Raw genomic sequence first — 23406 nt, 5'->3', positions numbered from 1 at the left:
GAGCGCCGCAAGAATCAAGGCATTGTTTAGGGAAACAACACTAAATCTGCTTCAGACCATATTGAGAGAGTCGAAGAAAAGTTTGGAAAAAGGAAAAGCACTGCATTTTTCCATGTTCTTTCACTAGTATGAGAAATTCAACAACTTTCTAGGAAACATCACTTCATCTGGTTCTGACTACTTAAAAACTGTTCAAAAAAGATAGAGGTTGCGTTGGCCGGGAATCGAACCCGGGTCAACTGCTTGGAAGGCAGCTATGCTCACCACTATACCACCAACGCACATATTTGCAGCCTTTTCATACTTTCTCTGAGCGCCACAAGAATCAAGGCAATGTTTAGGGAAACAACACTAAATCTGCTTCAGACCATATTGAGAGAGTCGAAGAAAAGTTTGGAAAAAGGAAAAGCGCTGCATTTTTGCATGTTCTTTCACTAGTATGAGAAATTCAAAAACTTTCTAGGAAACATCACTTCATCTGGTTCTGACAACTTAAAAACTGTTCAAAAAAGATAGAGGTTGCGTTGGCCGGGAATCAAACCCGGGTCAACTGCTTGGAAGGCAGCTATGCTCACCACTATACCACCAACGCACATATTTGCAGCCTTTTCATACTTTCTCTGAGCGCCACAAGAATCAAGGCAATGTTTAGGGAAACAACACTAAATCTGCTTCAGACCATATTGAGAGAGTTGAAGAAAAGTTTGGAAAAAGGAAAAGCGCTGCATTTTTGCATGTTCTTTCACTAGTATGAGAAATTCAAAAACTTTCTAGGAAACATCACTTCATCTGGTTCTGACTACTTAAAAACTGTTCAAAAAAGATAGAGGTTGCGTTGGCCGGGAATCGAACCCGAGTCAACTGCTTGGAAGGCAGCTATGCTCACCACTATACCACCAACGCAAATATTTGCAGCCTTTTCATACTTTCTCTGAGCGCCACAAGAATCAAGGCAATGTTTAGGGAAACAACACTAAATCTGCTTCAGACCATATTGAGAGAGTCGAAGAAAAATTTGGAAAAAGGAAAAGCGCTGCATTTTTGCATGTTCTTTCACTAGTATGAGAAATTCAACAACTTTCTAGGAAACATCACTTCATCTGGTTCTGACTACTTAAAAACTGTTCAAAAAAGATAGATGTTGCGTTGGCCGGGAATCGAACCCGGGTCAACTGCTTGGAAGGCAGCTATGCTCACCACTATACCACCAACGCACACATTTGCAGCCTTTTCATACTTTCTCTGAGCGCCACAAGAATCAAGGCAATGTTTAGGGAAACAACACTAAATCTGCTTCAGACCATATTGAGAGAGTCGAAGAAAAGTTTGGAAAAAGGAAAAGCACTGCATTTTTGGCATGTTCTTTCACTAGTATGAGAAATTCAACAACTTTCTAGGAAACATCACTTCATCTGGTTCTACATAAAAACTGTTCAAAAACACTAGAAGTTGCGTTGGCCGGGAATCGAACCCGGGTCAACTGCTTGGAAGGCAGCTATGCTCACCACTATACCACCAACGCACATATTGGCAGCCTTTTCATACTTTCTCTGAGCGCCACAAGAATCAAGGCAATGTTTAGGGAAACAACACTAAATCTGCTTCAGACCATATAGAGAGAGTCGAAGAAAAGTTTGGAAAAAGGAAAAGCGCTGCATTTTTGCATGTTCCTTCACTAGTATGAGAAATTCAAAAACTTTCTAGGAAACATCACTTCATCTGGTTCTGACTACTTAAAAACTGTTCAAAAAAGAAAGAGGTTGAGTTGGCCGGGAATCGAACCCGGGTCAACTGCTTGGAAGGCAGCTATGCTCACCACTATACCACCAACGCACATATTTGCAGCCTTTTCATACTTTCTCTGAGCGCCACAAGAATCAAGGCAATGTTTAGGGAAACAACACTAAATCTGCTTCAGACCATATTGAGAGAGTCGAAGAAAAGTTTGGAAAAAGGAAAAGCACTGCATTTTTCCATGTTCTTTCACTAGTATGAGAAATTCAACAACTTTCTAGGAAACATCACTTCATCTGGTTCTACATAAAAACTGTTCAAAAACACTAGAAGTTGCGTTGGCCGGGAATCGAACCCGGGTCAACTGCTTGGAAGGCAGCTATGCTCACCACTATACCACCAACGCACATATTTGCAGCCTTTTCATACTTTCTCTGAGCGCCACAAGAATCAAGGCAATGTTTAGGGAAACAACACTAAATCTGCTTCAGACCATATTGAGAGAGTCGAAGAAAAGTTTGGAAAAAGGAAAAGCGCTGCATTTTTGCATGTTCCTTTACTAGTATGAGAAATTCAACAACTTTCTAGGAAACATCACTTCATCTGGTTCTGACTACTTAAAAACTGTTCAAAAAAGATAGAGGTTGCGTTGGCCGGGAATCGAACCCGGGTCAACTGCTTGGAAGGCAGCTATGCTCACCACTATAGCACCAACGCACATATTTGCAGCCTTTTCATACTTTCTCTGAGCGCCACAAGAATCAAGGCATTGTTTAGGGAAACAACACTAAATCTGCTTCAGACCATATTGAGAGAGTCGAAGAAAAGTTTGGAAAAAGGAAAAGCACTGCATTTTTCCATGTTCTTTCACTAGTATGAGAAATTCAATAACTTTCTAGGAAACATCACTTCATCTGGTTCTACATAAAAACTGTTCAAAAACACTAGAAGTTGCGTTGGCCGGGAATCGAACCCGGGTCAACTGCTTGGAAGGCAGCTATGCTCACCACTATACCACCAACGCACATATTTGCAGCCTTTTCATACTTTCTCTGAGCGCCACAAGAATCAAGGCAATGTTTAGGGAAACAACACTAAATCTGCTTCAGAACATATTGAGAGAGTCGAAGAAAAGTTTGGAAAAAGGAAAAGCGCTGCATTTTTGTATGTTCTTTCACTAGTATGAGAAATTCAAAAACTTTCTAGGAAACATCACTTCATCTGGTTCTGACTACTTAAAAACTGTTCAAAAAAGATAGAGGTTGCGTTGGCCGGGAATCGAACCCGGGTCAACTGCTTGGAAGGCAGCTATGCTCACCACTATACCACCAACGCACATACTTGCAGCCTTTTCATACTTTCTCTGAGCGCCACAAGAATCAAGGCAATGTTTAGGGAAACAACACTAAATCTGCTTCAGACCATATTGAGAGAGTCGAAGAAAAGTTTGGAAAAAGGAAAAGCGCTGCATTTTTGCATGTTCCTTTACTAGTATGAGAAATTCAAAAACTTTCTAGGAAACATCACTTCATCTGGTTCTGACTACTTAAAAACTGTTCAAAAAAGATAGAGGTTGCGTTGGCCGGGAATCGAACCCGGGTCAACTGCTTGGAAGGCAGCTATGCTCACCACTATACCACCAACGCACATATTTGCAGCCTTTTCATACTTTCTCTGAGCGCCACAAGAATCAAGGCAATGTTTAGGGAAACAACACTAAATCTGCTTCAGACCATATTGAGAGAGTCGAAGAAAAATTTGGAAAAAGGAAAAGCGCTGCATTTTTGCATGTTCTTTCACTAGTATGAGAAATTCAAAAACTTTCTAGGAAACATCACTTCATCTGGTTCTGACTACTTAAAAACTGTTCAAAAAAGATAGAGGTTGCGTTGGCCGGGAATTGAACCCGGGTCAACTGCTTGGAAGGCAGCTATGCTCACCACTATACCACCAACGCACATATTTGCAGCCTTTTCATACTTTCTCTGAGCGCCGCAAGAATCAAGGCAATGTTTAGGGAAACAACACTAAATCTGCTTCAGACCATATTGAGAGAGTCGAAGAAAAGTTTGGAAAAAGGAAAAGCGCTGCATTTTTGCATGTTCTTTCACTAGTATGAGAAATTCAAAAACTTTCTAGGAAACATCACTTCATCTGGTTCTGACTACTTAAAAACTGTTCAAAAAAGATAGAGGTTGCATTGGCCGGGAATCGACCCCGGGTCAACTGCTTGGAAGGCAGCTATGCTCACCACTATACCACCAACGCACATATTTGCAGCCTTTTCATACTTTCTCTGAGCGCCGCAAGAATCAAGGCAATGTTTAGGGAAACAACACTAAATCTGCTTCAGACCATATTGAGAGAGTCGAAGAAAAGTTTGGAAAAAGGAAAAGCGCTGCATTTTTGCATGTTCTTTCACTAGTATGAGAAATTCAAAAACTTTCTAGGAAACATCACTTCATCTGGTTCTGACTACTTAAAAACTGTTCAAAAAAGATAGAGGTTGCGTTGGCCGGGAATTGAACCCGGGTCAACTGCTTGGAAGGCAGCTATGCTCACCACTATACCACCAACGCACATATTTGCAGCCTTTTCATACTTTCTCTGAGCGCCGCAAGAATCAAGGCAATGTTTAGGGAAACAACACTAAATCTGCTTCAGACCATATTGAGAGAGTCGAAGAAAAGTTTGGAAAAAGGAAAAGCGCTGCATTTTTGCATGTTCTTTCACTAGTATGAGAAATTCAAAAACTTTCTAGGAAACATAACTTCATCTGGTTCTGACTACTTAAAAACTGTTCAAAAAAGATAGAGGTTGCATTGGCCGGGAATCGACCCCGGGTCAACTGCTTGGAAGGCAGCTATGCTCACCACTATACCACCAACGCACATATTTGCAGCCTTTTCATACTTTCTCTGAGCGCCGCAAGAATCAAGGCAATGTTTAGGGAAACAACACTAAATCTGCTTCAGACCATATTGAGAGAGTCGAAGAAAAGTTTGGAAAAAGGAAAAGCGCTGCATTTTTGCATGTTCCTTTACTACTATGAGAAATTCAAAAACTTTCTAGGAAACATCACTTCATCTGGTTCTGACTACTTAAAAACTGTTCAAAAAAGATAGAGGTTGCGTTGGCCGGGAATCGAACCCGGGTCAACTGCTTGGAAGGCAGCTATGCTCACCACTATACCACCAACGCACATATTTGCAGCCTTTTCATACTTTCTCTGAGCGCCACAAGAATCAAGGCAATGTTTAGGGAAACAACACTAAATCTGCTTCAGAACATATTGAGAGAGTCGAAGAATAGTTTGGAAAAAGGAAAAGCGCTGCATTTTTTCATGTTCCTTTACTAGTATGAGAAATTCAAAAACTTTCTAGGAAACATCACTTCATCTGGTTCTGACTACTTAAAAACTGTTCAAAAAAGATAGAGGTTGCGTTGGCCGGGAATCGAACACGAGTCAACTGCTTGGAAGGCAGCTATGCTCACCACTATACCACCAACGCACATATTTGCAGCCTTTTCATACTTTCTCTGAGCGCCACAAGAATCAAGGCAATGTTTAGGGAAACAACACTAAATCTGCTTCAGAACATATTGAGAGAGTCGAAGAAAAGTTTGGAAAAAGGAAAAGTGCTGCATTTTTGTATGTTCTTTCACTAGTATGAGAAATTCAAAAACTTTCTAGGAAACATCACTTCATCTGGTTCTGACTACTTAAAAACTGTTCAAAAAAGATAGAGGTTGCGTTGGCCGGGAATCGAACCCGGGTCAACTGCTTGGAAGGCAGCTATGCTCACCACTATACCACCAACGCACATATTTGCAGCCTTTTCATACTTTCTCTGAGCGCCACAAGAATCAAGGCAATGTTTAGGGAAACAACACTAAATCTGCTTCAGAACATATTGAGAGAGTCGAAGAAAAGTTTGGAAAAAGGAAAAGCGCTGCATTTTTGTATGTTCTTTCACTAGTATGAGAAATTCAAAAATTTTCTAGGAAACATCACTTCATCTGGTTCTGACTACTTAAAAACTGTTCAAAAAAGATAGAGGTTGCGTTGGCCGGGAATCGACCCCGGGTCAACTGCTTGGAAGGCAGCTATGCTCACCACTATACCACCAACGCACATATTTGCAGCCTTTTCATACTTTCTCTGAGCGCCGCAAGAATCAAGGCAATGTTTAGGGAAACAACACTAAATCTGCTTCAGACCATATTGAGAGAGTCGAAGAAAAGTTTGGAAAAAGGAAAAGCGCTGCATTTTTGCATGTTCCTTTACTACTATGAGAAATTCAAAAACTTTCTAGGAAACATCACTTCATCTGGTTCTGACTACTTAAAAACTGTTCAAAAAAGATAGAGGTTGCGTTGGCCGGGAATCGAACACGAGTCAACTGCTTGGAAGGCAGCTATGCTCACCACTATACCACCAACGCACATATTTGCAGCCTTTTCATACTTTCTCTGAGCGCCACAAGAATCAAGGCAATGTTTAGGGAAACAACACTAAATCTGCTTCAGACCATATTGAGAGAGTCGAAGAAAAGTTTGGAAAAAGGAAAAGCGCTGCATTTTTGCATGTTCTTTCACTAGTATGAGAAATTCAAAAACTTTCTAGGAAACATCACTTCATCTGGTTCTGACTACTTAAAAACTGTTCAAAAAAGATAGAGGTTGCGTTGGCCGGGAATCGAACCCGGGTCAACTGCTTGGAAGGCAGCTATGCTCACCACTATACCACCAACGCACATATTTGCAGCCTTTTCATACTTTCTCTGAGCGCCGCAAGAATCAAGGCAATGTTTAGGGAAACAACACTAAATCTGCTTCAGACCATATTGAGAGAGTCGAAGAAAAGTTTGGAAAAAGGAAAAGCGCTGCATTTTTGCATGTTCTTTCACTAGTATGAGAAATTCAACAACTTTCTAGGAAACATCACTTCATCTGGTTCTGACTACTTAAAAACTGTTCAAAAAAGATAGAGGTTGCGTTGGCCGGGAATCGACCCCGGGTCAACTGCTTGGAAGGCAGCTATGCTCACCACTATACCACCAACGCACATATTTGCAGCCTTTTCATACTTTCTCTGAGCGCCGCAAGAATCAAGGCAATGTTTAGGGAAACAACACTAAATCTGCTTCAGACCATATTGAGAGAGTCGAAGAAAAGTTTGGAAAAAGGAAAAGCGCTGCATTTTTGCATGTTCTTTCACTAGTATGAGAAATTCAAAAACTTTCTAGGAAACATCACTTCATCTGGTTCTGACTACTTAAAAACTGTTCAAAAAAGATAGAGGTTGCGTTGGCCGGGAATCGACCCCGGGTCAACTGCTTGGAAGGCAGCTATGCTCACCACTATACCACCAACGCACATATTTGCAGCCTTTTCATACTTTCTCTGAGCGCCGCAAGAATCAAGGCAATGTTTAGGGAAACAACACTAAATCTGCTTCAGACCATATTGAGAGAGTCGAAGAAAAGTTTGGAAAAAGGAAAAGCGCTGCATTTTTGCATGTTCTTTCACTACTATGAGAAATTCAAAAACTTTCTAGGAAACATCACTTCATCTGGTTCTGACTACTTAAAAACTGTTCAAAAAAGATAGAGGTTGCATTGGCCGGGAATCGAACACGGGTCAACTGCTTGGAAGGCAGCTATGCTCACCACTATACCACCAACGCACATATTTGCAGCCTTTTCATACTTTCTCTGAGCGCCACAAGAATCAAGGCAATGTTTAGGGAAACAACACTAAATCTGCTTCAGAACATATTGAGAGAGTCGAAGAAAAGTTTGGAAAAAGGAAAAGCGCTGCATTTTTGTATGTTCTTTCACTAGTATGAGAAATTCAAAAACTTTCTAGGAAACATCACTTCATCTGGTTCTGACTACTTAAAAACTGTTCAAAAAAGATAGAGGTTGCGTTGGCCGGGAATCGAACCCGGGTCAACTGCTTGGAAGGCAGCTATGCTCACCACTATACCACCAACGCACATATTTGCAGCCTTTTCATACTTTCTCTGAGCGCCACAAGAATCAAGGCAATGTTTAGGGAAACAACACTAAATCTGCTTCAGACCATATTGAGAGAGTCGAAGAAAAGTTTGGAAAAAGGAAACGCGCTGCATTTTTGCATGTTCCTTTACTAGTATGAGAAATTCAACAACTTTCTAGGAAACATCACTTCATCTGGTTCTACATAAAAACTGTTCAAAAAAGATAGAGGTTGCGTTGGCCGGGAATCGAACCCGGGTCAACTGCTTGGAAGGCAGCTATGCTCACCACTATACCACCAACGCACATATTTGCAGCCTTTTCATACTTTCTCTGAGCGCCACAAGAATCAAGGCAATGTTTAGGGAAACAACACTAAATCTGCTTCAGACCATATTGAGAGAGTCGAAGAAAAGTTTGGAAAAAAGAAAAGCGCTGCATTTTTGCATGTTCCTTTACTACTATGAGAAATTCAAAAACTTTCTAGGAAACATCACTTCATCTGGTTCTGACTACTTAAAAACTGTTCAAAAAAGATAGAGGTTGCGTTGGCCGGGAATCGACCCCGGGTCAACTGCTTGGAAGGCAGCTATGCTCACCACTATACCACCAACGCACATATTTGCAGCCTTTTCATACTTTCTCTGAGCGCCGCAAGAATCAAGGCAATGTTTAGGGAAACAACACTAAATCTGCTTCAGACCATATTGAGAGAGTCGAAGAAAAGTTTGGAAAAAGGAAAAGTGCTGCATTTTTGCATGTTCCTTTACTACTATGAGAAATTCAAAAACTTTCTAGGAAACATCACTTCATCTGGTTCTGACTACTTAAAAACTGTTCAAAAAAGATAGAGGTTGCGTTGGCCGGGAATCGAACCCGGGTCAACTGCTTGGAAGGCAGCTATGCTCACCACTATACCACCAATGCACATATTTGCAGCCTTTTCATACTTTCTCTGAGCGCCACAAGAATCAAGGCAATGTTTAGGGAAACAACACTAAATCTGCTTCAGAACATATTGAGAGAGTTGAAGAAAAGTTTGGAAAAAGGAAAAGCGCTGCATTTTTGTATGTTCTTTCACTAGTATGAGAAATTCAAAAACTTTCTAGGAAACATTACTTCATCTGGTTCTGACTACTTAAAAACTGTTCAAAAAAGAAAGAGGTTGCGTTGGCCGGGAATCGAACCCGGGTCAACTGCTTTGAAGGCAGCTATGCTCACCACTATACCACCAACGCACATATTTGCAGCCTTTTCATACTTTCTCTGAGCGCCACAAGAATCAAGGCAATGTTTAGGGAAACAACACTAAATCTGCTTCAGAACATATTGAGAGAGTCGAAGAAAAGTTTGGAAAAAGGAAAAGCGCTGCATTTTTGCATGTTCCTTTACTAGTATGAGAAATTCAACAACTTTCTAGGAATCATCACTTCATCTGGTTCTACATCAAAACTGTTCAAAAACACTAGAAGTTGCATTGGCCGGGAATTGAACCCGGGTCAACTGCTTGGAAGGCAGCTATGCTCACCACTATACCACCAACGCACATATTGGCAGCCTTTTCATACTTTCTCTGAGCGCCACAAGAATCAAGGCAATGTTTAGGGAAACAACACTAAATCTGCTTCAGAACATATTGAGAGAGTCGAAGAAAAGTTTGGAAAAAGGAAAAGCGCTGCATTTTTGCATGTTCCTTCACTAGTATGAGAATTTCAAAAACTTTCTAGGAAACATCACTTCATCTGGTTCTGACTACTTAAAAACTGTTCAAAAAACAAAGAGGTTGAGTTGGCCGGGAATCGAACCCGGGTCAACTGCTTGGAAGGCAGCTATGCTCACCACTATACCACCAACGCACATATTTGCAGCCTTTTCATACTTTCTCTGAGCGCCACAAGAATCAAGGCAATGTTTAGGGAAACAACACTAAATCTGCTTCAGACCATATTGAGAGACTCGAAGAAAAGTTTGGAAAAAGGAAAAGCGCTGCATTTTTGCATGTTCTTTCACTAGTATGAGAAATTCAACAACTTTCTAGGAAACATCACTTCATCTGGTTCTACATAAAAACTGTTCAAAAACACTAGAAGTTGCGTTGGCCGGGAATCGAACACGGGTCAACTGCTTGGAAGGCAGCTATGCTCACCACTATACCACCAACGCACATATTTGCAGCCTTTTCATACTTTCTCTGAGCGCCACAAAAATCAAGGCAATGTTTAGGGAAACAACACTAAATCTGCTTCAGACCATATTGAGAGAGTCGAAGAAAAGTTTGGAAAAAGGAAAAGCGCTGCATTTTTGCATGTTCTTTCACTAGTATGAGAAATTCAAAAACTTTCTAGGAAACATCACTTCATCTGGTTCTGACAACTTAAAAACTGTTCAAAAAAGATAGAGGTTGCGTTGGCCGGGAATCGAACCCGGGTCAACTGCTTGGAAGGCAGCTATGCTCACCACTATACCACCAACGCACATATTTGCAGCCTTTTCATACTTTCTCTGAGCGCCACAAGAATCAAGGCAATGTTTAGGGAAACAACACTAAATCTGCTTCAGACCATATTGAGAGAGTTGAAGAAAAGTTTGGAAAAAGGAAAAGCGCTGCATTTTTGCATGTTCCTTTACTAGTATGAGAAATTCAACAACTTTCTAGGAAACATCACTTCATCTGGTTCTGACTACTTAAAAACTGTTCAAAAAAGATAGAGGTTGCGTTGGCCGGGAATCGAACCCGGGTCAACTGCTTGGAAGGCAGCTATGCTCACCACTATAGCACCAACGCACATATTTGCAGCCTTTTCATACTTTCTCTGAGCGCCACAAGAATCAAGGCATTGTTTAGGGAAACAACACTAAATCTGCTTCAGACCATATTGAGAGAGTCGAAGAAAAGTTTGGAAAAAGGAAAAGCACTGCATTTTTCCATGTTCTTTCACTAGTATGAGAAATTCAAAAACTTTCTAGGAAACATCATTTCATCTGGTTCTACATAAAAACTGTTCAAAAAAGATAGAGGTTGCGTTGGCCGGGAATCGAACCCGGGTCAACTGCTTGGAAGGCAGCTATGCTCACCACTATACCACCAACGCACATATTTGCAGCCTTTTCATACTTTCTCTGAGCGCCGCAAGCATCAAGGCAATGTTTAGGGAAACAACACTAAATCTGCTTCAGACCATATTGAGAGAGTCGAAGAAAAGTTTGGAAAAAGGAAAAGCGCTGCATTTTTGCATGTTCCTTTACTACTATGAGAAATTCAAAAACTTTCTAGGAAACATCACTTCATCTGGTTCTGACTACTTAAAAACTGTTCAAAAAAGATAGAGGTTGCGTTGGCCGGGAATCGAACACGAGTCAACTGCTTGGAAGGCAGCTATGCTCACCACTATACCACCAACGCACATATTTGCAGCCTTTTCATACTTTCTCTGAGCGCCACAAGAATCAAGGCAATGTTTAGGGAAACAACACTAAATCTGCTTCAGACCATATTGAGAGAGTCGAAGAAAAGTTTGGAAAAAGGAAAAGCGCTGCATTTTTGCATGTTCTTTCACTAGTATGAGAAATTCAAAAACTTTCTAGGAAACATCACTTCATCTGGTTCTGACTACTTAAAAACTGTTCAAAAAAGATAGAGGTTGCGTTGGCCGGGAATCGAACCCGGGTCAACTGCTTGGAAGGCAGCTATGCTCACCACTATACCACCAACGCACATATTTGCAGCCTTTTCATACTTTCTCTGAGCGCCACAAGAATCAAGGCAATGTTTAGGGAAACAACACTAAATCTGCTTCAGACCAAATTGAGAGAGTCGAAGAAAAATTTGGAAAAAGGAAAAGCGCTGCATTTTTGCATGTTCCTTTACTAGTATGAGAAATTCAACAACTTTCTAGGAAACATCACTTCATCTGGTTCTACATAAAAACTGTTCAAAAAAGATAGAGGTTGCGTTGGCCGGGAATCGAACCCGAGTCAACTGCTTGGAAGGCAGCTATGCTCACCACTATACCACCAACACAAATATTTGCAGCCTTTTCATACTTTCTCTGAGCGCCGCAAGAATCAAGGCAATGTTTAGGGAAACAACACTAAATCTGCTTCAGACCATATTGAGAGAGTCGAAGAAAAATTTGGAAAAAGGAAAAGCGCTGCATTTTTGCATGTTCCTTTACTAGTATGAGAAATTCAACAACTTTCTAGGAAACATCACTTCATCTGGTTCTACATAAAAACTGTTCAGAAACACTAGAAGTTGCGTTGGCCGGGAATCGAACCCGGGTCAACTGCTTGGAAGGCAGCTATGCTCACCACTATACCACCAACGCACATATTTGCAGCCTTTTCATACTTTCTCTGAGCGCCGCAAGAATCAAGGCAATGTTTAGGGAAACAACACTAAATCTGCTTCAGAACATATTGAGAGAGTCGAAGAAAAGTTTGGAAAAAGGAAAAGTGCTGCATTTTTGTATGTTCTTTCACTAGTATGAGAAATTCAAAAACTTTCTAGGAAACATCACTTCATCTGGTTCTGACTACTTAAAAACTGTTCAAAAAAGATAGAGGTTGCGTTGGCCGGGAATCGAACCCGGGTCAACTGCTTGGAAGGCAGCTATGCTCACCACTATACCACCAACGCACATATTTGCAGCCTTTTCATACTTTCTCTGAGCGCCACAAGAATCAAGGCAATGTTTAGGGAAACAACACTAAATCTGCTTCAGAACATATTGAGAGAGTCGAAGAAAAGTTTGGAAAAAGGAAAAGCGCTGCATTTTTGTATGTTCTTTCACTAGTATGAGAAATTCAAAAATTTTCTAGGAAACATCACTTCATCTGGTTCTGACTACTTAAAAACTGTTCAAAAAAGATAGAGGTTGCGTTGGCCGGGAATCGACCCCGGGTCAACTGCTTGGAAGGCAGCTATGCTCACCACTATACCACCAACGCACATATTTGCAACCTTTTCATACTTTCTCTGAGCGCCGCAAGAATCAAGGCAATGTTTAGGGAAACAACACTAAATCTGCTTCAGACCATATTGAGAGAGTCGAAGAAAAGTTTGGAAAAAGGAAAAGCGCTGCATTTTTGCATTTTCCTTTACTACTATGAGAAATTCAAAAACTTTCTAGGAAACATCACTTCATCTGGTTCTGACTACTTAAAAACTGTTCAAAAAAGATAGAGGTTGCGTTGGCCGGGAATCGAACACGAGTCAACTGCTTGGAAGGCAGCTATGCTCACCACTATACCACCAACGCACATATTTGCAGCCTTTTCATACTTTCTCTGAGCGCCACAAGAATCAAGGCAATGTTTAGGGAAACAACACTAAATCTGCTTCAGACCATATTGAGAGAGTCGAAGAAAAGTTTGGAAAAAGGAAAAGCGCTGCATTTTTGCATGTTCTTTCACTAGTATGAGAAATTCAAAAACTTTCTAGGAAACATCACTTCATCTGGTTCTGACTACTTAAAAACTGTTCAAAAAAGATAGAGGTTGCGTTGGCCGGGAATCGACCCCGGGTCAACTGCTTGGAAGGCAGCTATGCTCACCACTATACCACCAACGCACATATTTGCAGCCTTTTCATACTTTCTCTGAGCGCCACAAGAATCAAGGCAATGTTTAGGGAAACAACACTAAATCTGCTTCAGACCATATTGAGAGAGTCGAAGAAAAGTTTGGAAAAAGGAAAAGCGCTGCATTTTTGCATGTTCTTTCACTACTATGAGAAATTCAAAAACTTTCTAGGAAACATCACTTCATCTGGTTCTGACTACTTAAAAACTGTTCAAAAAAGATAGAGGTTGCGTTGGCCGGGAATCGAACCCGGGTCAACTGCTTGGAAGGCAGCTATGCTCACCACTATACCACCAACGCACATATTTGCAGCCTTTTCATACTTTCTCTGAGCGCCACAAGAATCAAGGCAATGTTTAGGGAAACAACACTAAATCTGCTTCAGAACATATTGAGAGAGTCGAAGAAAAGTTTGGAAAAAGGAAAAGCGCTGCATTTTTGTATGTTCTTTCACTAGTATGAGAAATTCAAAAACTTTCTAGGAAACATCACTTCATCTGGTTCTGACTACTTAAAAACTGTTCAAAAAAGATAGAGGTTGCGTTGGCCGGGAATCGAACCCGGGTCAACTGCTTGGAAGGCAGCTATGCTCACCACTATACCACCAACGCACATATTTGCAGCCTTTTCATACTTTCTCTGAGCGCCACAAGAATCAAGGCAATGTTTAGGGAAACAACACTAAATCTGCTTCAGACCATATTGAGAGAGTTGAAGAAAAGTTTGGAAAAAGGAAAAGCGCTGCATTTTTGCATGTTCTTTCACTAGTATGAGAAATTCAAAAACTTTCTAGGAAACATCACTTCATCTGGTTCTGACTACTTAAAAACTGTTCAAAATAGATAGAGGTTGCGTTGGCCGGGAATCGAACCCGAGTCAACTGCTTGGAAGGCAGCTATGCTCACCACTATACCACCAACGCAAATATTTGCAGCCTTTTCATACTTTCTCTGAGCGCCACAAGAATCAAGGCAATGTTTAGGGAAACAACACTAAATCTGCTTCAGACCATATTGAGAGAGTCGAAGAAAAATTTGGAAAAAGGAAAAGCGCTGCATTTTTGCATGTTCCTTTACTAGTATGAGAAATTCAACAACTTTCTAGGAAACATCACTTCATCTGGTTCTACATAAAAACTGTTCAGAAACACTAGAAGTTGCGTTGGCCGGGAATCGAACACGGGTCAACTGCTTGGAAGGCAGCTATGCTCACCACTATACCACCAACGCACATATTTGCAGCCTTTTCATACTTTCTCTGAGCGCCGCAAGAATCAAGGCAATGTTTAGGGAAACAACACTAAATCTGCTTCAGACCATATTGAGAGAGTCGAAGAAAAGTTTGGAAAAAGGAAAAGCGCTGCATTTTTGCATGTTCTTTCACTAGTATGAGAAATTCAAAAACTTTCTAGGAAACATCACTTCATCTGGTTCTGACTACTTAAAAACTGTTCAAAAAAGATAGATGTTGCGCTGGCCGGGAATCAAACCCGGGTCAACTGCTTGGAAGGCAGCTATGCTCACCACTATACCACCAACGCACACATTTGCAGCCTTTTCATACTTTCTCTGAGCGCCACAAGAATCAAGGCAATGTTTAGGGAAACAACACTAAATCTGCTTCAGACCATATTGAGAGAGTCGAAGAAAAGTTTGGAAAAAGGAAAAGCACTGCATTTTTCCATGTTCTTTCACTAGTATGAGAAATTCAACAACTTTCTAGGAAACATCACTTCATCTGGTTCTACATAAAAACTGTTCAAAAACACTAGAAGTTGCGTTGGCCGGGAATCGAACCCGGGTCAACTGCTTGGAAGGCAGCTATGCTCACCACTATACCACCAACGCACATATTGGCAGCCTTTTCATACTTTCTCTGAGCGCCACAAGAATCAAGGCAATGTTTAGGGAAACAACACTAAATCTGCTTCAGACCATATAGAGAGAGTCGAAGAAAAGTTTGGAAAAAGGAAAAGCGCTGCATTTTTGCATGTTCCTTCACTAGTATGAGAAATTCAAAAACTTTCTAGGAAACATCACTTCATCTGGTTCTGACTACTTAAAAACTGTTCAAAAAAGAAAGAGGTTGAGTTGGCCGGGAATCGAACCCGAGTCAACTGCTTGGAAGGCAGCTATGCTCACTACTATACCACCAACGCACATATTTGCAGCCTTTTCATACTTTCTCTGAGCGCCGCAAGAATCAAGGCAATGTTTAGGGAAACAACACTAAATCTGCTTCAGACCATATTGAGAGAGTCGAAGAAAAGTTTGGAAAAAGGAAAAGCACTGCATTTTTCCATGTTCTTTCACTAGTATGAGAAATTCAACAACTTTCTAGGAAACATCACTTCATCTGGTTCTACATAAAAACTGTTCAAAAACACTAGAAGTTGCGTTGGCCGGGAATCGAACCCGGGTCAACTGCTTGGAAGGCAGCTATGCTCACCACTATACCACCAACGCACATATTTGCAGCCTTTTCATACTTTCTCTGAGCGCCACAAGAATCAAGGCAATGTTTAGGGAAACAACACTAAATCTGCTTCAGACCATATTGAGAGAGTCGAAGAAAAGTTTGGAAAAAGGAAAAGCGCTGCATTTTTGCATGTTCTTTCACTAGTATGAGAAATTCAACAACTTTCTAGGAAACATCACTTCATCTGGTTCTCCATAAAAACTGTTCAAAAACACTAGAAGTTGCGTTGGCCGGGAATCGAACACGGGTCAACTGCTTGGAAGGCAGCTATGCTCACCACTATACCACCAACGCACATATTTGCAGCCTTTTCATACTTTCTCTGAGCGCCACAAAAATCAAGGCAATGTTTAGGGAAACAACACTAAATCTGCTTCAGACCATATTGAGAGAGTCGAAGAAAAGTTTGGAAAAAGGAAAAGCGCTGCATTTTTGCATGTTCTTTCACTAGTATGAGAAATTCAAAAACTTTCTAGGAAACATCACTTCATCTGGTTCTGACAACTTAAAAACTGTTCAAAAAAGATAGAGGTTGCGTTGGCCGGGAATCGAACCCGGGTCAACTGCTTGGAAGGCAGCTATGCTCACCACTATACCACCAACGCACATATTTGCAGCCTTTTCATACTTTCTCTGAGCGCCACAAGAATCAAGGCAATGTTTAGGGAAACAACACTAAATCTGCTTCAGACCATATTGAGAGAGTTGAAGAAAAGTTTGGAAAAAGGAAAAGCGCTGCATTTTTGCATGTTCCTTTACTAGTATGAGAAATTCAACAACTTTCTAGGAAACATCACTTCATCTGGTTCTGACTACTTAAAAACTGTTCAAAAAAGATAGAGGTTGCGTTGGCCGGGAATCGAACCCGGGTCAACTGCTTGGAAGGCAGCTATGCTCACCACTATAGCACCAACGCACATATTTGCAGCCTTTTCATACTTTCTCTGAGCGCCACAAGAATCAAGGCATTGTTTAGGGAAACAACACTAAATCTGCTTCAGACCATATTGAGAGAGTCGAAGAAAAGTTTGGAAAAAGGAAAAGCACTGCATTTTTCCATGTTCTTTCACTAGTATGAGAAATTCAATAACTTTCTAGGAAACATCACTTCATCTGGTTCTACATAAAAACTGTTCAAAAACACTAGAAGTTGCGTTGGCCGGGAATCGAACCCGAGTCAACTGCTTGGAAGGCAGCTATGCTCACTACTATACCACCAACGCACATATTTGCAGCCTTTTCATACTTTCTCTGAGCGCCGCAAGAATCAAGGCAATGTTTAGGGAAACAACACTAAATCTGCTTCAGACCATATTGAGAGAGTCGAAGAAAAGTTTGGAAAAAGGAAAAGCACTGCATTTTTCCATGTTCTTTCACTAGTATGAGAAATTCAACAACTTTCTAGGAAACATCACTTCATCTGGTTCTACATAAAAACTGTTCAAAAACACTAGAAGTTGCGTTGGCCGGGAATCGAACCCGGGTCAACTGCTTGGAAGGCAGCTATGCTCACCACTATACCACCAACGCACATATTTGCAGCCTTTTCATACTTTCTCTGAGCGCCACAAGAATCAAGGCAATGTTTAGGGAAACAACACTAAATCTGCTTCAGACCATATTGAGAGAGTCGAAGAAAAGTTTGGAAAAAGGAAAAGCGCTGCATTTTTGCATGTTCTTTCACTAGTATGAGAAATTCAACAACTTTCTAGGAAACATCACTTCATCTGGTTCTCCATAAAAACTGTTCAAAAACACTAGAAGTTGCGTTGGCCGGGAATCGAACACGGGTCAACTGCTTGGAAGGCAGCTATGCTCACCACTATACCACCAACGCACATATTTGCAGCCTTTTCATACTTTCTCTGAGCGCCACAAAAATCAAGGCAATGTTTAGGGAAACAACACTAAATCTGCTTCAGACCATATTGAGAGAGTCGAAGAAAAGTTTGGAAAAAGGAAAAGCGCTGCATTTTTGCATGTTCTTTCACTAGTATGAGAAATTCAAAAACTTTCTAGGAAACATCACTTCATCTGGTTCTGACAACTTAAAAACTGTTCAAAAAAGATAGAGGTTGCGTTGGCCGGGAATCGAACCCGGGTCAACTGCTTGGAAGGCAGCTATGCTCACCACTATACCACCAACGCACATATTTGCAGCCTTTTCATACTTTCTCTGAGCGCCACAAGAATCAAGGCAATGTTTAGGGAAACAACACTAAATCTGCTTCAGACCATATTGAGAGAGTTGAAGAAAAGTTTGGAAAAAGGAAAAGCGCTGCATTTTTGCATGTTCCTTTACTAGTATGAGAAATTCAACAACTTTCTAGGAAACATCACTTCATCTGGTTCTGACTACTTAAAAACTGTTCAAAAAAGATAGAGGTTGCGTTGGCCGGGAATCGAACCCGGGTCAACTGCTTGGAAGGCAGCTATGCTCACCACTATAGCACCAACGCACATATTTGCAGCCTTTTCATACTTTCTCTGAGCGCCACAAGAATCAAGGCATTGTTTAGGGAAACAACACTAAATCTGCTTCAGACCATATTGAGAGAGTCGAAGAAAAGTTTGGAAAAAGGAAAAGCACTGCATTTTTCCATGTTCTTTCACTAGTATGAGAAATTCAATAACTTTCTAGGAAACATCACTTCATCTGGTTCTACATAAAAACTGTTCAAAAACACTAGAAGTTGCGTTGGCCGGGAATCGAACCCGGGTCAACTGCTTGGAAGGCAGCTATGCTCACCACTATACCACCAACGCACATATTTGCAGCCTTTTCATACTTTCTCTGAGCGCCACAAGAATCAAGGCAATGTTTAGGGAAACAACACTAAATCTGCTTCAGACCATATTGAGAGAGTTGAAGAAAAGTTTGGAAAAAGGAAAAGCGCTGCATTTTTGCATGTTCTTTCACTAGTATGAGAAATTCAAAAACTTTCTAGGAAACATCACTTCATCTGGTTCTGACAACTTAAAAACTGTTCAAAAAAGATAGAGGTTGCGTTGGCCGGGAATCGAACCCGGGGCAGCTGCTTGGAAGGCAGCTATGCTCACCACTATACCACCAACGCACATATTTGCAGCCTTTTCATACTTTCTCTGAGCGCCACAAGAATCAAGGCAATGTTTAGGGAAACAACACTAAATCTGCTTCAGACCATATTGAGAGAGTTGAAGAAAAGTTTGGAAAAAGGAAAAGCGCTGCATTTTTGCATGTTCTTTCACTAGTATGAGAAATTCAAAAACTTTCTAGGAAACATCACTTCATCTGGTTCTGACTACTTAAAAACTGTTCAAAAAAGATAGAGGTTGCGTTGGCCGGGAATCAAACCCGAGTCAACTGCTTGGAAGGCAGCTATGCTCACCACTATACCACCAACGCAAATATTTGCAGCCTTTTCATACTTTCTCTGAGCGCCACAAGAATCAAGGCAATGTTTAGGGAAACAACACTAAATCTGCTTCAGACCATATTGAGAGAGTCGAAGAAAAATTTGGAAAAAGGAAAAGCGCTGCATTTTTGCATGTTCCTTTACTAGTATGAGAAATTCAACAACTTTCTAGGAAACATCACTTCATCTGGTTCTACATAAAAACTGTTCAGAAACACTAGAAGTTGCGTTGGCCGGGAATCGAACCCGGGTCAACTGCTTGGAAGGCAGCTATGCTCACCACTATACCACCAACGCACATATTTGCAGCCTTTTCATACTTTCTCTGAGCGCCGCAAGAATCAAGGCAATGTTTAGGGAAACAACACTAAATCTGCTTCAGACCATATTGAGAGAGTCGAAGAAAAGTTTGGAAAAAGAAAAAGCGCTGCATTTTTGCATGTTCTTTCACTAGTATGAGAAATTCAAAAACTTTCTAGGAAACATCACTTCATCTGGTTCTGACTACTTAAAAACTGTTCAAAAAAGATAGAGGTTGCGTTGGCCGGGAATCGAACCCGGGTCAACTGCTTGGAAGGCAGCTATGCTCACCACTATACCACCAACGCACATATTTGCAGCCTTTTCATACTTTCTCTGAGCGCCGCAAGAATCAAGGCAATGTTTAGGGAAACAACACTAAATCTGCTTCAGACCATATTGAGAGAGTCGAAGAAAAGTTTGGAAAAAGGAAAAGCACTGCATTTTTCCATGTTCTTTCACTAGTATGAGAAATTCAACAACTTTCTAGGAAACATCACTTCATCTGGTTCTACATAAAAACTGTTCAAAAACACTAGAAGTTGCGTTGGCCGGGAATCGAACCCGGGTCAACTGCTTGGAAGGCAGCTATGCTCTGCACTATACCACCAACGCACATATTTGCAGCCTTTTCATACTTTCTCTGAGCGCCACAAGAATCAAGGCAATGTTTAGGGAAACAACACTAAATCTGCTTCAGAACATATTGAGAGAGTCGAAGAAAAGTTTGGAAAAAGGAAAAGCGCTGCATTTTTCCATGTTCTTTCACTAGTATGAGAAATTCAACAACTTTCTAGGAAACATCACTTCATCTGGTTCTGACTACTTAAAAACTGTTCAAAAAAGATAGAGGTTGCGTTGGCCGGGAATCGAACCCGGGTCAACTGCTTGGAAGGCAGCTATGCTCACCACTATACCACCAACGCACATATTTGCAGCCTTTTCATACTTTCTCTGAGCGCCACAAGAATCAAGGCAATGTTTAGGGAAACAACACTAAATCTGCTTCAGACCATATTGAGAGAGTCGAAGAAAAGTTTGGAAAAAGGAAAAGCGCTGCATTTTTGCATGTTCTTTCACTAGTATGAGAAATTCAAAAACTTTCTAGGAAACATCACTTCATCTGGTTCTGACAACTTAAAAACTGTTCAAAAAAGATAGAGGTTGCGTAGGCCGGGAATCGAACCCGGGTCAACTGCTTGGAAGGCAGCTATGCTCACCACTATACCACCAACGCACATATTTGCAGCCTTTTCATACTTTCTCTGAGCGCCACAAGAATCAAGGCAATGTTTAGGGAAACAACACTAAATCTGCTTCAGACCATATTGAGAGAGTTGAAGAAAAGTTTGGAAAAAGGAAAAGCGCTGCATTTTTGCATGTTCTTTCACTAGTATGAGAAATTCAAAAACTTTCTAGGAAACATCACTTCATCTGGTTCTGACTACTTAAAAACTGTTCAAAAAAGATAGAGGTTGCGTTGGCCGGGAATCGAACCCGAGTCAACTGCTTGGAAGGCAGCTATGCTCACCACTATACCACCAACGCAAATATTTGCAGCCTTTTCATACTTTCTCTGAGCGCCGCAAGAATCAAGGCAATGTTTAGGGAAACAACACTAAATCTGCTTCAGACCATATTGAGAGAGTCGAAGAAAAATTTGGAAAAAGGAAAAGCGCTGCATTTTTGCATGTTCCTTTACTAGTATGAGAAATTCAACAACTTTCTAGGAAACATCACTTCATCTGGTTCTACATAAAAACTGTTCAGAAACACTAGAAGTTGCGTTGGCCGGGAATCGAACCCGGGTCAACTGCTTGGAAGGCAGCTATGCTCACCACTATACCACCAACGCACATATTTGCAGCCTTTTCATACTTTCTCTGAGCGCCGCAAGAATCAAGGCAATGTTTAGGGAAACAACACTAAATCTGCTTCAGACCATATTGAGAGAGTCGAAGAAAAGTTTGGAAAAAGGAAAAGCGCTGCATTTTTGCATGTTCCTTTACTAGTATGAGAAATTCAAAAACTTTCTAGGAAACATCACTTCATCTGGTTCTGACTACTTAAAAACTGTTCAAAAAAGATAGAGGTTGCGTTGGCCGGGAATCGAACCCGGGTCAACTGCTTGGAAGGCAGCTATGCTCACCACTATACCACCAACGCACACATTTGCAGCCTTTTCATACTTTCTCTGAGCGCCACAAGAATCAAGGCAATGTTTAGGGAAACAACACTAAATCTGCTTCAGACCATATTGAGAGAGTCGAAGAAAAGTTTGGAAAAAGGAAAAGCACTGCATTTTTCCATGTTCTTTCACTAGTATGAGAAATTCAACAACTTTCTAGGAAACATCACTTCATCTGGTTCTACATAAAAACTGTTCAAAAACACTAGAAGTTGCGTTGGCCGGGAATCGAACCCGGGTCAACTGCTTGGAAGGCAGCTATGCTCACCACTATACCACCAACGCACATATTGGCAGCCTTTTCATACTTTCTCTGAGCGCCACAAGAATCAAGGCAATGTTTAGGGAAACAACACTAAATCTGCTTCAGAACATATTGAGAGAGTCGAAGAAAAGTTTGGAAAAAGGAAAAGCGCTGCATTTTTGCATGTTCCTTCACTAGTATGAGAAATTCAAAAACTTTCTAGGAAACATCACTTCATCTGGTTCTGACTACTTAAAAACTGTTCAAAAAAGATAGAGGTTGAGTTGGCCGGGAATCGAACCCGGGTCAACTGCTTGGAAGGCAGCTATGCTCACCACTATACCACCAACGCACATATTTGCAGCCTTTTCATACTTTCTCTGAGCGCCGCAAGAATCAAGGCAATGTTTAGGGAAACAACACTAAATCTGCTTCAGACCATATTGAGAGAGTCGAAGAAAAGTTTGGAAAAAGGAAAAGCACTGCATTTTTCCATGTTCTTTCACTAGTATGAGAAATTCAACAACTTTCTAGGAAACATCACTTCATCTGGTTCTACATAAAAACTGTTCAAAAACACTAGAAGTTGCGTTGGCCGGGAATCGAACCCGGGTCAACTGCTTGGAAGGCAGCTATGCTCACCACTATACCACCAACGCACATATTTGCAGCCTTTTCATACTTTCTCTGAGCGCCACAAGAATCAAGGCAATGTTTAGGGAAACAACACTAAATCTGCTTCAGACCAAATTGAGAGAGTCGAAGAAAAATTTGGAAAAAGGAAAAGCGCTGCATTTTTGCATGTTCCTTTACTAGTATGAGAAATTCAACAACTTTCTAGGAAACATCACTTCATCTGGTTCTACATCAAAACTGTTCAAAAACACTAGAAGTTGCGTTGGCCGGGAATCGAACCCGGGTCAACTGCTTGGAAGGCAGCTATGCTCTGCACTATACCACCAACGCACATATTTGCAGCCTTTTCATACTTTCTCTGAGCGCCACAAGAATCAAGGCAATGTTTAGGGAAACAACACTAAATCTGCTTCAGAACATATTGAGAGAGTCGAAGAAAAGTTTGGAAAAAGGAAAAGCGCTGCATTTTTCCATGTTCTTTCACTAGTATGAGAAATTCAACAACTTTCTAGGAAACATCACTTCATCTGGTTCTGACTACTTAAAAACTGTTCAAAAAAGATAGAGGTTGCGTTGGCTGGGAATCGAACCCGGGTCAACTGCTTGGAAGGCAGCTATGCTCACCACTATACCACCAACGCACATATTTGCAGCCTTTTCATACTTTCTCTGAGCGCCACAAGAATCAAGGCAATGTTTAGGGAAACAACACTAAATCTGCTTCAGAACATATTGAGAGAGTCGAAGAAAAGTTTGGAAAAAGGAAAAGCGCTGCATTTTTGCATGTTCCTTCACTAGTATGAGAAATTCAAAAACTTTCTAGGAAACATCACTTCATCTGGT

At 41.0% G+C, this 23406-nt stretch overlaps 32 non-coding genes across 32 annotated transcripts; all 32 read right to left on the bottom strand.

Annotated features, from left to right (window-relative positions):
- Positions 1-209: 209 nt before the first annotated feature.
- Positions 210-281, bottom strand: TRNAG-UCC (transfer RNA glycine (anticodon UCC)). The gene has a single exon. It is a non-coding gene; the product is annotated as a tRNA-Gly (tRNA).
- Positions 282-1142: 861 nt separating this feature from the next.
- TRNAG-UCC (transfer RNA glycine (anticodon UCC)) lies at positions 1143-1214 on the bottom strand. Its single transcript has one exon. It is a non-coding gene; the product is annotated as a tRNA-Gly (tRNA).
- Positions 1215-1450: 236 nt separating this feature from the next.
- TRNAG-UCC (transfer RNA glycine (anticodon UCC)) lies at positions 1451-1522 on the bottom strand. Its single transcript has one exon. It is a non-coding gene; the product is annotated as a tRNA-Gly (tRNA).
- A 546-nt stretch (positions 1523-2068) lies between these two features.
- Positions 2069-2140, bottom strand: TRNAG-UCC (transfer RNA glycine (anticodon UCC)). The gene has a single exon. It is a non-coding gene; the product is annotated as a tRNA-Gly (tRNA).
- A 546-nt stretch (positions 2141-2686) lies between these two features.
- TRNAG-UCC (transfer RNA glycine (anticodon UCC)) lies at positions 2687-2758 on the bottom strand. The gene has a single exon. It is a non-coding gene; the product is annotated as a tRNA-Gly (tRNA).
- Positions 2759-2997: 239 nt separating this feature from the next.
- Positions 2998-3069, bottom strand: TRNAG-UCC (transfer RNA glycine (anticodon UCC)). The gene has a single exon. It is a non-coding gene; the product is annotated as a tRNA-Gly (tRNA).
- Positions 3070-3308: 239 nt separating this feature from the next.
- TRNAG-UCC (transfer RNA glycine (anticodon UCC)) lies at positions 3309-3380 on the bottom strand. Its single transcript has one exon. It is a non-coding gene; the product is annotated as a tRNA-Gly (tRNA).
- Positions 3381-4863: 1483 nt separating this feature from the next.
- Positions 4864-4935, bottom strand: TRNAG-UCC (transfer RNA glycine (anticodon UCC)). Its single transcript has one exon. It is a non-coding gene; the product is annotated as a tRNA-Gly (tRNA).
- Positions 4936-5485: 550 nt separating this feature from the next.
- On the bottom strand, positions 5486-5557 carry TRNAG-UCC (transfer RNA glycine (anticodon UCC)). Its single transcript has one exon. It is a non-coding gene; the product is annotated as a tRNA-Gly (tRNA).
- Positions 5558-6418: 861 nt separating this feature from the next.
- On the bottom strand, positions 6419-6490 carry TRNAG-UCC (transfer RNA glycine (anticodon UCC)). The gene has a single exon. It is a non-coding gene; the product is annotated as a tRNA-Gly (tRNA).
- A 1172-nt stretch (positions 6491-7662) lies between these two features.
- TRNAG-UCC (transfer RNA glycine (anticodon UCC)) lies at positions 7663-7734 on the bottom strand. The gene has a single exon. It is a non-coding gene; the product is annotated as a tRNA-Gly (tRNA).
- Positions 7735-7969: 235 nt separating this feature from the next.
- TRNAG-UCC (transfer RNA glycine (anticodon UCC)) lies at positions 7970-8041 on the bottom strand. Its single transcript has one exon. It is a non-coding gene; the product is annotated as a tRNA-Gly (tRNA).
- A 2097-nt stretch (positions 8042-10138) lies between these two features.
- On the bottom strand, positions 10139-10210 carry TRNAG-UCC (transfer RNA glycine (anticodon UCC)). Its single transcript has one exon. It is a non-coding gene; the product is annotated as a tRNA-Gly (tRNA).
- A 546-nt stretch (positions 10211-10756) lies between these two features.
- TRNAG-UCC (transfer RNA glycine (anticodon UCC)) lies at positions 10757-10828 on the bottom strand. Its single transcript has one exon. It is a non-coding gene; the product is annotated as a tRNA-Gly (tRNA).
- A 550-nt stretch (positions 10829-11378) lies between these two features.
- On the bottom strand, positions 11379-11450 carry TRNAG-UCC (transfer RNA glycine (anticodon UCC)). Its single transcript has one exon. It is a non-coding gene; the product is annotated as a tRNA-Gly (tRNA).
- Positions 11451-11992: 542 nt separating this feature from the next.
- Positions 11993-12064, bottom strand: TRNAG-UCC (transfer RNA glycine (anticodon UCC)). The gene has a single exon. It is a non-coding gene; the product is annotated as a tRNA-Gly (tRNA).
- A 239-nt stretch (positions 12065-12303) lies between these two features.
- Positions 12304-12375, bottom strand: TRNAG-UCC (transfer RNA glycine (anticodon UCC)). Its single transcript has one exon. It is a non-coding gene; the product is annotated as a tRNA-Gly (tRNA).
- A 1172-nt stretch (positions 12376-13547) lies between these two features.
- On the bottom strand, positions 13548-13619 carry TRNAG-UCC (transfer RNA glycine (anticodon UCC)). The gene has a single exon. It is a non-coding gene; the product is annotated as a tRNA-Gly (tRNA).
- Positions 13620-13858: 239 nt separating this feature from the next.
- TRNAG-UCC (transfer RNA glycine (anticodon UCC)) lies at positions 13859-13930 on the bottom strand. Its single transcript has one exon. It is a non-coding gene; the product is annotated as a tRNA-Gly (tRNA).
- A 1164-nt stretch (positions 13931-15094) lies between these two features.
- Positions 15095-15166, bottom strand: TRNAG-UCC (transfer RNA glycine (anticodon UCC)). The gene has a single exon. It is a non-coding gene; the product is annotated as a tRNA-Gly (tRNA).
- Positions 15167-15712: 546 nt separating this feature from the next.
- TRNAG-UCC (transfer RNA glycine (anticodon UCC)) lies at positions 15713-15784 on the bottom strand. The gene has a single exon. It is a non-coding gene; the product is annotated as a tRNA-Gly (tRNA).
- A 546-nt stretch (positions 15785-16330) lies between these two features.
- Positions 16331-16402, bottom strand: TRNAG-UCC (transfer RNA glycine (anticodon UCC)). The gene has a single exon. It is a non-coding gene; the product is annotated as a tRNA-Gly (tRNA).
- Positions 16403-17255: 853 nt separating this feature from the next.
- TRNAG-UCC (transfer RNA glycine (anticodon UCC)) lies at positions 17256-17327 on the bottom strand. The gene has a single exon. It is a non-coding gene; the product is annotated as a tRNA-Gly (tRNA).
- A 546-nt stretch (positions 17328-17873) lies between these two features.
- TRNAG-UCC (transfer RNA glycine (anticodon UCC)) lies at positions 17874-17945 on the bottom strand. The gene has a single exon. It is a non-coding gene; the product is annotated as a tRNA-Gly (tRNA).
- A 546-nt stretch (positions 17946-18491) lies between these two features.
- TRNAG-UCC (transfer RNA glycine (anticodon UCC)) lies at positions 18492-18563 on the bottom strand. The gene has a single exon. It is a non-coding gene; the product is annotated as a tRNA-Gly (tRNA).
- Positions 18564-19420: 857 nt separating this feature from the next.
- On the bottom strand, positions 19421-19492 carry TRNAG-UCC (transfer RNA glycine (anticodon UCC)). Its single transcript has one exon. It is a non-coding gene; the product is annotated as a tRNA-Gly (tRNA).
- A 239-nt stretch (positions 19493-19731) lies between these two features.
- On the bottom strand, positions 19732-19803 carry TRNAG-UCC (transfer RNA glycine (anticodon UCC)). The gene has a single exon. It is a non-coding gene; the product is annotated as a tRNA-Gly (tRNA).
- A 546-nt stretch (positions 19804-20349) lies between these two features.
- Positions 20350-20421, bottom strand: TRNAG-UCC (transfer RNA glycine (anticodon UCC)). The gene has a single exon. It is a non-coding gene; the product is annotated as a tRNA-Gly (tRNA).
- Positions 20422-21278: 857 nt separating this feature from the next.
- On the bottom strand, positions 21279-21350 carry TRNAG-UCC (transfer RNA glycine (anticodon UCC)). Its single transcript has one exon. It is a non-coding gene; the product is annotated as a tRNA-Gly (tRNA).
- Positions 21351-21589: 239 nt separating this feature from the next.
- Positions 21590-21661, bottom strand: TRNAG-UCC (transfer RNA glycine (anticodon UCC)). The gene has a single exon. It is a non-coding gene; the product is annotated as a tRNA-Gly (tRNA).
- A 235-nt stretch (positions 21662-21896) lies between these two features.
- On the bottom strand, positions 21897-21968 carry TRNAG-UCC (transfer RNA glycine (anticodon UCC)). The gene has a single exon. It is a non-coding gene; the product is annotated as a tRNA-Gly (tRNA).
- Positions 21969-22514: 546 nt separating this feature from the next.
- Positions 22515-22586, bottom strand: TRNAG-UCC (transfer RNA glycine (anticodon UCC)). Its single transcript has one exon. It is a non-coding gene; the product is annotated as a tRNA-Gly (tRNA).
- Between the last annotated feature and the right edge of the window lie 820 nt (positions 22587-23406).

This window comes from Engystomops pustulosus, chromosome 3, assembly GCF_040894005.1.
Source record: "Engystomops pustulosus chromosome 3, aEngPut4.maternal, whole genome shotgun sequence".
Lineage (NCBI taxonomy): Eukaryota > Metazoa > Chordata > Amphibia > Anura > Leptodactylidae > Engystomops > Engystomops pustulosus.
Note: the sequence above shows the minus strand (reverse complement) of the source record. Positions and strands in the feature narration are given on the sequence as shown.